Here is an 8,802-nt window from a genome sequence, read left to right as displayed (position 1 = left end):
TAGTTCATTTATCCCTTTTTCCTGCCAGTCTTCCATCTTTTCTAATTTCCTTCGGATGTCAGGCCAAGATTTGGTGACAAAATGTACTCTTAATACTGCTTGGCCATCCGGACTATCAGGATCTATACTAGAGTACAGCTGAAAGTTCTTCCTTAACCGATTTAACCACGCGGATGGGGTTTCATCTTTTTCTTGTACTGCTCCAAAGGCCAATTTGGTGTTACTTTGGCGAGGAACAGACTCTCTTATTCCCCTAACTATTAAAGCTCGATAGTCAATCATATTCCGCCTCCCCTCTTCTTGGTTTGGGTTCCATCCCGGGTCTGTGAGAGGTAGTTTATAGTCACCCGGTGGTCCTTGCCGGTTTTCCCTCTCCCATATGCATAGGCCGGCTTCTCTAATCATCCTAACTTCCTCTGGGTTGAATAGTATATTTATAACTGAATTCATTTCTCTCCAAGTATAAATGCTAGGTCCTAAGAACTGATCTACCTGTTCTGCAATGCCTACGGGATCTTCCACTAAATTCCCAATTTCTTTTTTAAATCCTCTCACTTCTGAGGCCGTCAACAGTGCGTCTACAAACCCAAGTCTGCCCTCTATTCCTCCCATAGGGACTTCCCTGAGTGGAAACATCCTTTCTGCTATTGCTGCCCTTGACCTCGTATTATAATATGGTCCCTCTGCTTGTGCCAGTACAGGGTTCTGTTGATTACTGGAGGAAGAGCTACTGTTGGATGGAGATAGACTCAGTTCCCAATTGGAAGGAGGTGAAGGGACAGCTATTGGTGGAGGGGCCTGAACCAAGGCAGGAGGAATTGGGGTTTGTGGAGATACTAGGGGTGAAGGCAGGTTGGGAAGTGGGCACATAGGTAAAAAAGGCTGATTTGGAATAGGGGTACTAAGGGAAGGTGGTGACAGAGGAGTTATGCTAGATGTTTGAGGAGGAGGAGGAGGAGAATTGACAAGTGGAACTGAAGAAGGAAAGTAAGTGGGGGTGTTGGTGGGTGGAGAGGAGGTAGGAGGAGAATTGACAGATGGAGCAGAAGAAAGGTTATTGGAAGCATTGGTGGGTAGAGAAACAGCAGGGGGTTCGAAGGAAGTAATGGATGGAAGAGGAGGAAGAGGAGGTTGAAGGGGAGTGACGGTCGGAGGAGGAGGAGGAGGAAGTGGGTAATCGGGGGTATTGACAGGCGGGGGAAGAGGGGGAAGATAATCAAGGGGGTCCCATTTACTTTTATTTTTCTTTTCCTCGTTCCTTTGTTCCTTTTTCTCTACTACTTTACATATCTTTATTGGTTCTTCTTTTGCTCTACTCCCTCTCCAACAAGCTGCGTATTCAAGTTGTTCCACATTTGATCCTCCCCAAGTCTTTAAATATTGATTCAGCATTGTACACATCCATGGATCTTGGGTACCGAACCATGGCCATACTCCTGGTAGATCTAACTTTGGCCATACTTCAACACAATAATGGATCATTTTTATTTTATTTAACTTTTTAGTAGCTTTACAAGTATCCCACTTATTTAACATTATCGCCAAAGGGCTATCAGGAGGGATGTTCTTTACATTTTTGTTCTCTTTCGCTCTACTCTTTTGACTCATACAAGACCCCATAGTGATTTTTCAAACGGGCCTAACAGAAACTCACTGTGCCTCTACTCGAAAGGAAACAACTGACAGGCAACTAAAGACACACTCAACAAAAAATCTGGCCCTTTCTAACTTATTGTATAATTTCTTTCTTTAAAAAAAAAATATACGGTGCCCCTACTTCAAAGCAAATTTAAAGACGGGCAACTAAAACAGGGCAAAGGAAAGAGCTGGTCACTACTGGGGTTTACCTATATCCCCCTCCCTATGCTCCTTCCTGGCCCACAGTTAAACTGAGATAGAGCCGGTCTCTAACGGGGCCCCGGTCGCCCCCTCCCTCTACTCTTCTCAGTTCCACCGGTGGGAGTCAGGTAAGGTCCCAGCGGGGCCCGGATACCCCTTCCTAAACCCTCGTCCCTGGGGGGCTCGGTCCCAGCGGGGCGCCGGCTGCCCCTTCCTGCACCCCCCCTTCTTTGAAAATAAACACAGTGGTGGGTCCTAGTGAGGTTCTCTCCTCTTTCCCAACCGACAGAAACCTGGGTCCTAGCGAAGGTTCTCCTTCTTCCCCAAGCAAGAGAAAGCTGGGTCCTAGCGAAGGTTCTCCTTCTTCCCCAAGCAAGAGAAAGCTGGGTCCTAGCGAAGGTTCCCCTCCTTCCCCAACCGACAGAAAGCTGGGTCCTAGCGAAGGTTCTCCTTCTTCCCCAAGCTTGGGCCTAGGCCCCAAGGAGGCGCCTCTTTCACGCTGTAGGCCTTGGTAGGCCTCACTCGCTTCCCCCTTTTCCCGGCCGGCCCCCTCGCGGGAGTCCGGAACCGCGGTACTCAGGGGTCCACACTCGCTTCGGGGGTCTGAGCTGCCAGCCCCCGTCTCATCCACACCACACTCGCTCGCCTCCCGTGCCCGCCACCGGTCTACTTACCGGCGCTCCAGGCGTTGTCCTGGTTCCGCGCAGCTCCGGGTCCGGGGTGGCCAGCTGTCCCAGAGGGCCTCTTCGGGGTGGCGCCTCCCCCTCCGACGTCCTCTTCTGGGCGTGGCCTATCCCGGACGAGCCCCCAAGTTGTAGTGAATGTAGCAGGGCCAAGGCCTTTATTAAACAGCTCTTTATTAATGGGGGGTCACAGGGAGTAGGCCCTACGCCTGCTGCTGCTGCTGCCAGGCAACGCCGGGAGGAGGTCCTGCCGATCCCAACGAACGTAGGGATGGGAGTCTCAGCCTCACGGACACGTCTGAGATCTCAATAGTGGCTCATTGGTCTGGGGGTGTCATTCTTCTTAACTGCCCTTTAGGTTGTGGTGATTAAACAGTTACAAAGGACATATTGCAGGTGACTTGGCTTGTTAGTTGAGATGATCTGTGAACTTGGGTTCGGTGTTGGTTGACTATTTTTGTGAATCTTTTCTTCAACAACAACTTCCGGTAATGGTGGTACTGGGAAACTTCTGGAGATTTACATATAGGGTGTGGCTAACTTGATAGGCAGGCAGCAGCAGGCCGGAAATGAGGTAAGGGAAAGGGCGGAAATGGTAAGGCCGGAAATGAGGTAAGGGGAAGGGCGGAAGGAGGAAGTAACTGGGATAGGGGAAATACAATAAACCAGGGTTTGAATTACATAGGGACTACACATTTAACTGGGGAAAAGAACATAACAACTTGATCAAAGAACCAACAAACGAATGAGTGGATAGAACGATAAGGTAAGCAACAATCTTTTTAACTCTTCTAGCAATGTTGTTTTATGGTTTTCAGCTAAGACTTTTTACCACATGGACAACGAGGTGGGGAGGGGTTAACTATCTGCTTTAGTGGGACTGAACAGTAAAAATCAGCCATTAATTTATTTGCTTTTATTTCCTTATTCTGGGAACTAAAAGCTCCAAATGTTTCTCAAAATAAATTAAGAGTAGCAGTGTGTTTGTGTCTTCCAGATAGTGTGTCATGTTCTGACTTCACAGTTTGAATAAGAAACTTTTGGTTTAAATAATTAGATTCTACCCTGTTCTCCCAAGTGTTTTAAGGTTTTGCCTCGAACACTTATGATCAATTATCTCTTTCTTATAGCACTTCAGTCTTTTTTAAACAAGCTAAAGCAAAGCTTCAAGTATAAGGTTGAAAAACGAATAAAATAATATTTTGTATCTAATGATTACTGTCTCACTTTGGACTGTTTCCCTTTTTTTCAGGATGGGCATAGTTAACCCTACCCTTTATTTAATTTTTAGGAAAATGAGCTGTCATGTTTGAAAAGTGAACTGTCATCCCAGAAATGGAAGGTGGATTTTTTCCCTGATTGGGGAGTGTGGGTGATAGGTGTGGCCTGGGCTTGTGCTCTAGAGAAATTGAAAAGGAATGAAAATAAATAGAGAAACAATGTCTGGTCATATATTTGTGTCAACTTTGTCTGTGATCACAAACTGTGTTCTGTAATTACACCAAGAAGATTTTTAACAACTGAACTCAAGTGAGTATTTACCTCCTGTCACATAACTCTTTTTTAGGAGAATCTTTTAAAACATCACTCTCAGAATAAGATTCCTGAAAGTGAAAAGAAAAACAAGGTAACTGCAACTTTTTAATTGGTTTTAGAATTTGGTATTATTTATATGTGTAGAATCAATTGAAGTGCCATGATAATTGATTTGCATTCAGCAAAAGACACTGGAGTGCTTTTCACTTAAAACTTTTTAAGTTATAGAAAATACAAATTTATGTTCCTGAGACTCCTAAACCTTGTTTAGATCTAGTGAATATATTAATGTAAAAAAATAGAAAGTCTTCAAATTATATTCCTGTGGAAGTCAACATGGTGGAAAAGAAAAATCTATCTCCTTCAGTACTTGCCCTTTGGGCAGTCCAACATTGAAGTTTTGTAACTCCTAATAGTGAATTTTTCTCCTTGTATTTTTCTGTCTGTATTTCTTATTTTTCCCTTGGATAAGCAGGGATTTTAAAGGGTGATACCATTCCATGGAGATATGAGACAGCAGTTTATGGAAGGGCTCCCAATGTGTCGTTTTTCTTGATCAGCCTTTGCTTTTTGTCACCAGAATTGTTTTATTTATTCTTCAAACATGTCCATTTGTAAAAGCAATTTTTTCTCTATGGAAGGGAAAAAAGCTTATACAGCTGTAAAAATTGTTGAAGTATCAAAGTATTCCTGACCCTTCTTCCCTGTCAGGAGTGGTTTTCATATTGGAAAAATAGAATCCACCACCCTTTTGATGTTATCATTCTGAAAAAGGACTGGACTATTGCAATGTTTCTCAGTTTAACTTCTAGTGAAAGGACTATTCTAAGTAACAGCAGTCTTGATATTGCTATCAATCTTCCTCTGAAAGCCTTTTCCTTTTGTTAGCTCCATTTTCTTAAATATTTTATATAGTCTTTATATTTTATATGTATTTTATATTTTATATTTTACATTCTATATTTTATATTTTGTATTTGATATATACATGTAGTGGCTACAGTTCAGAATAATCAGAATTTCTGCAGATAAACATGAACTTAGACACAAGGTGCTATGAAACTCAATTCTTCCACAGCTTCCTGTTCATTCTCCTAGTCTGGCAACCAAAAAATGGATATTTCCACCCCACCCCACTTTTTTTGGGTCTTTGTTTTGTGTCTGGATGGAAAGACAAGAGTTCCACCAGTCACTCTTGGACTCAGCCTATAAACTGGGTCATGAGTTTGGGTTTAGATTCTATACTTAACCCCATAAAATAGAATTAAAAAATATAAAACTTTTCTTTCCCAGACATATATTATAAAGACTCCTGCAACAGATAAACTGCCAAGGGGAAGAAGCACAAACCCTCCTTCAGAGCAGAGCACAAGGGAAAAACAAAAAGTGCTTATCCAGCTGGATACTCAGTCAGACAGCTCTGAGCACACTGACCTGCTGGTAAGTCAGAGAGCAAACCCTGTGCTGAACAGTTCTTGGTGCTCACTGCTGTGCCTTAGAGTGAAGAGAAAGATTCAATACAATATTTATGTATTTTTATTAATTTACTCTTTCTGGAATTGTGGTTATATGTACATAATTTTTTTTAAACTGTTATGCCTCATAGTGATATCTTAGCTTTTTTTTTTTTTTTCTTCATAATTTAATATCCTTAGGGGAAAAGAAAAAGTATTTTTTAATACAATGTGACCAAATATCTTTTTAAATTTATTAGAGCATAGTATCAGAAGAAGAAATGTTTAAAACCTTGCACAAAGATTATCCACAAGCTTCACAATTACATCCCACAGCACCAAAAAAGGTATGTCACCCTTCCATAAGATCAAACCAAATAACCAGATTGTTTAGAGAAACCAATGGATGGCTTTGTTTCCCTTTCCAGACTCCATCTGCAGGCAGTGAGAAATCCCCAGGCTCTGCTCTGAAGCTCAGGACCATGAGGAGGATGCGCGAGGCGGGCTGGACTGCGATCTCCAAACCCAACAGGAGGAGGAAAATGAGGGAGGTGGCAAAGCTCTTTGCTTGAAATGCACAATGAGGGAGGTGGCAAAGCTCTTTGCTTGAAATGCACAATGAGGGAGGTGGCAAAGCTCTTTGCTTGAAATGCACAATGAGGGAGGTGGCAAAGCTCTTTGTTTGAAATGCACAGTGAGGGAGGTGGCAAAGCTCTTTGTTTGAAATGCACAATGAGGGAGGTGGCAAAGCTCTTTGCTTGAAATGCACCAACACCCAGTGACTGCCATTTCTTACTGCTGGCTCCACAGAATTGTTGTTATCTCAGTTGTTGCATTTTTCTGTCATACTGTGTTTAATACTATTTTCTTTTACACATATAAACTTTATAGATCTCTAACTGCATCTCCCTGCAGGGCATTTTCCACCTTTCCTCCCTTGTGCTTCAAAATGTTGGGACATAATTTCACCTTTCCTCCCTTGCTGGGACACAAATTAGCCAATTTTAAATTTAGAAAAAGAAACGTAACTACATAGGAAGTTGTTTCAAAGCTGTTTGTGTCATTAGAAATTCTGTTTTGAAAGCAATTATGTTCTTTCAAATTTGCTGTTTTTCTTAATACATAACACTTAGTGAAAGAAGTGGAGCTGTTAAGTGTATGCAGTTTTACCTGAAGTCCTCTTGTTTTTTCCATTTTAATGGGTGTTAAACCTGTTTTTTAAACTGTTTGGTTTTCAGTATGTTCAAACGATTTTGAAATTTCTAATATTGAAGTTTCAATAAAATTACTTGTATTTAAAAATATTTCAGCTTCATAAAGAGTAAGATATGCACATGATGAGATAATGAAAACAATGTTAAGATGCTATTAAATTGTTTATCTGAAATATAAAGTGTGAGACTGAGTGCTATTGCTTTAAGTATTTGAAGACAGAATCAAATGATCAAATTGAATCACCAGCCATCTTCTGGTCTGTAATGATAGATTAGAACATCTATTCCTGCATTAATCCTTGATTAATCTTGGTTTACAACAATGACAATCTCCACTTCAGAGCCTAAAGATATCAAGAAAACTACAACTACTTCTTCCAATATAATGAAAAATCAGAAATCTCAGATTTGTCTGATGTGGGAAGCAAAACATTTGTTGCCTTTGTTTTGTGTAGTCTTAGGGATAGGCCAGTGGTTCCTTATGTTGACCTGTTGAGTAATGATGTAAATGAGATTATTTATTGTATGTAACTAACAAATATTGTGCAAAGATCTGGAAGAATGAGCACTTGAAAGCAAAAAACTGAAGTCTGTACTGCCCATTTCTAGACTCAAACAGTGAGTGACCAATTGGAACCCTTTAGCATTTTCTAGGGACATGAATCCATGGTATATCACATAATCCTCCTGACACCACACGTGTGTCCTGTGAGGTGAAAAATTACAAAAATATTTCCAGCAACTCTCCAGCAAGCTCTCAGGAAATGCAAACAGCAGGGAAGGGTGTAAAATCTCATCTGCCTGTTTGTGTGCCTGAGGGTGCCATGACAAAATCCACAGCTGCATCTCTCCCTGTCTCTTTCTCTGCCCTCATTTGGGAAGACAAAGCTGTGCAAGGAAGCAAACCCAGGAATTGACTCCCTGTCTCCCACAGGCAGTGGGTGTTCATCTCTGCCCAGGTAAGCAGGATCCATTCCAGCATCCCCTCCTTTGCTTCTCCCCTTCCTTTCCAGACTGATCCTCCTGCACAGTCTGGGGAGTGCCCTGGAGTCCAGTCAGGGTCTCCTGTCCCAGCTCTGTCTCTTTCCCTGGTTTCCCCCTCACTGTCAGGGCAGGATGAGGAGCAGGAAAAACCTCCTGGAACATTCCTAGCCCAAATCCAAGCCCCTGGGAAGGGGTTAACTCCTCCCAGCACAGAGCAGCCCCAGTGCCCAGTGCAGCACTGCCAGCACTGTGCACCCAGCCCTGGCACAGGCTGGACAGTCCCATGGCCACTGTCCTGCCTGGAAAAACAGGGATTGCTAAGAAAGGCAGGAGCTGCCCCCACCAACTGAGCACAGCCACTGAGCACAACCACTGAGCACAGCCCAATGACCACCCCAATGACAGCCCCCACTGACCACACTCCACTGACCACCCCACTGACCACACCCCAATGACAGCCCCAGTGGCAGCCCCCACTGACCACACCCCATTAATCACTCCAATGACCCCCCCCATTGACCACACCCATGCACCACACTCAACTGGAAAACCAACTGACCACTACACTGACCACCCTCCACCTGCTACCCAAATAACCACATTCACTGGCCACACCCACTGACCAGACTCACTGGCCACCTCTGAGCACATTGCAATGACTGCACCCACTGACCACACCCTACTGACCACACCCACTGACCACACCCACTGACCATTCTTCACTGCTCACACCCACTGACCACACCCGCTGACCATTCTGCACTGCTCACATGCACTGACCACACCCAACTGACTACACCTACTGACCACACCCACTGACCATTCTGCACTGCTCACACCTGCTGACCACACCCACTGACCACACCCAACTGACCACACCCAGTGATTACCCAATTGATCATGTTCACTGACCACACCCACTGTCCACAGCCCTATGGCCACACAATTGATCACACCCACTGACTACACGCACTGACCACACCCTAATAACCACACAACTGACCATACCTACGCTGACCACACCAGCTGACCACCCAAATGATCACACCCACATTGACCACAACCACTGACCAATCCTGACTGACAACTCCC

At 43.6% G+C, this 8,802-nt stretch overlaps 1 long non-coding RNA gene across 1 annotated transcript; it reads left to right on the top strand.

Annotated features, from left to right (window-relative positions):
• The first annotated feature begins 4,031 nt into the window (after positions 1–4,031).
• On the top strand, positions 4,032–5,860 carry LOC306816312. Its single transcript, XR_013777634.1, has 3 exons — positions 4,032–4,149; positions 5,352–5,498; positions 5,773–5,860. It is a non-coding gene; the product is annotated as an uncharacterized lncRNA (long non-coding RNA).
• The last annotated feature ends 2,942 nt before the right edge of the window (positions 5,861–8,802 follow it).

Source organism: Erithacus rubecula (assembly GCF_903797595.1).
Source record: "Erithacus rubecula genome assembly, contig: scaffold_512_arrow_ctg1, whole genome shotgun sequence".
Classification (NCBI taxonomy): domain Eukaryota; kingdom Metazoa; phylum Chordata; class Aves; order Passeriformes; family Muscicapidae; genus Erithacus; species Erithacus rubecula.
The sequence above is the reverse complement of the archived record's forward strand: the minus strand, read 5'-3'. Positions and strand labels throughout refer to the sequence as shown.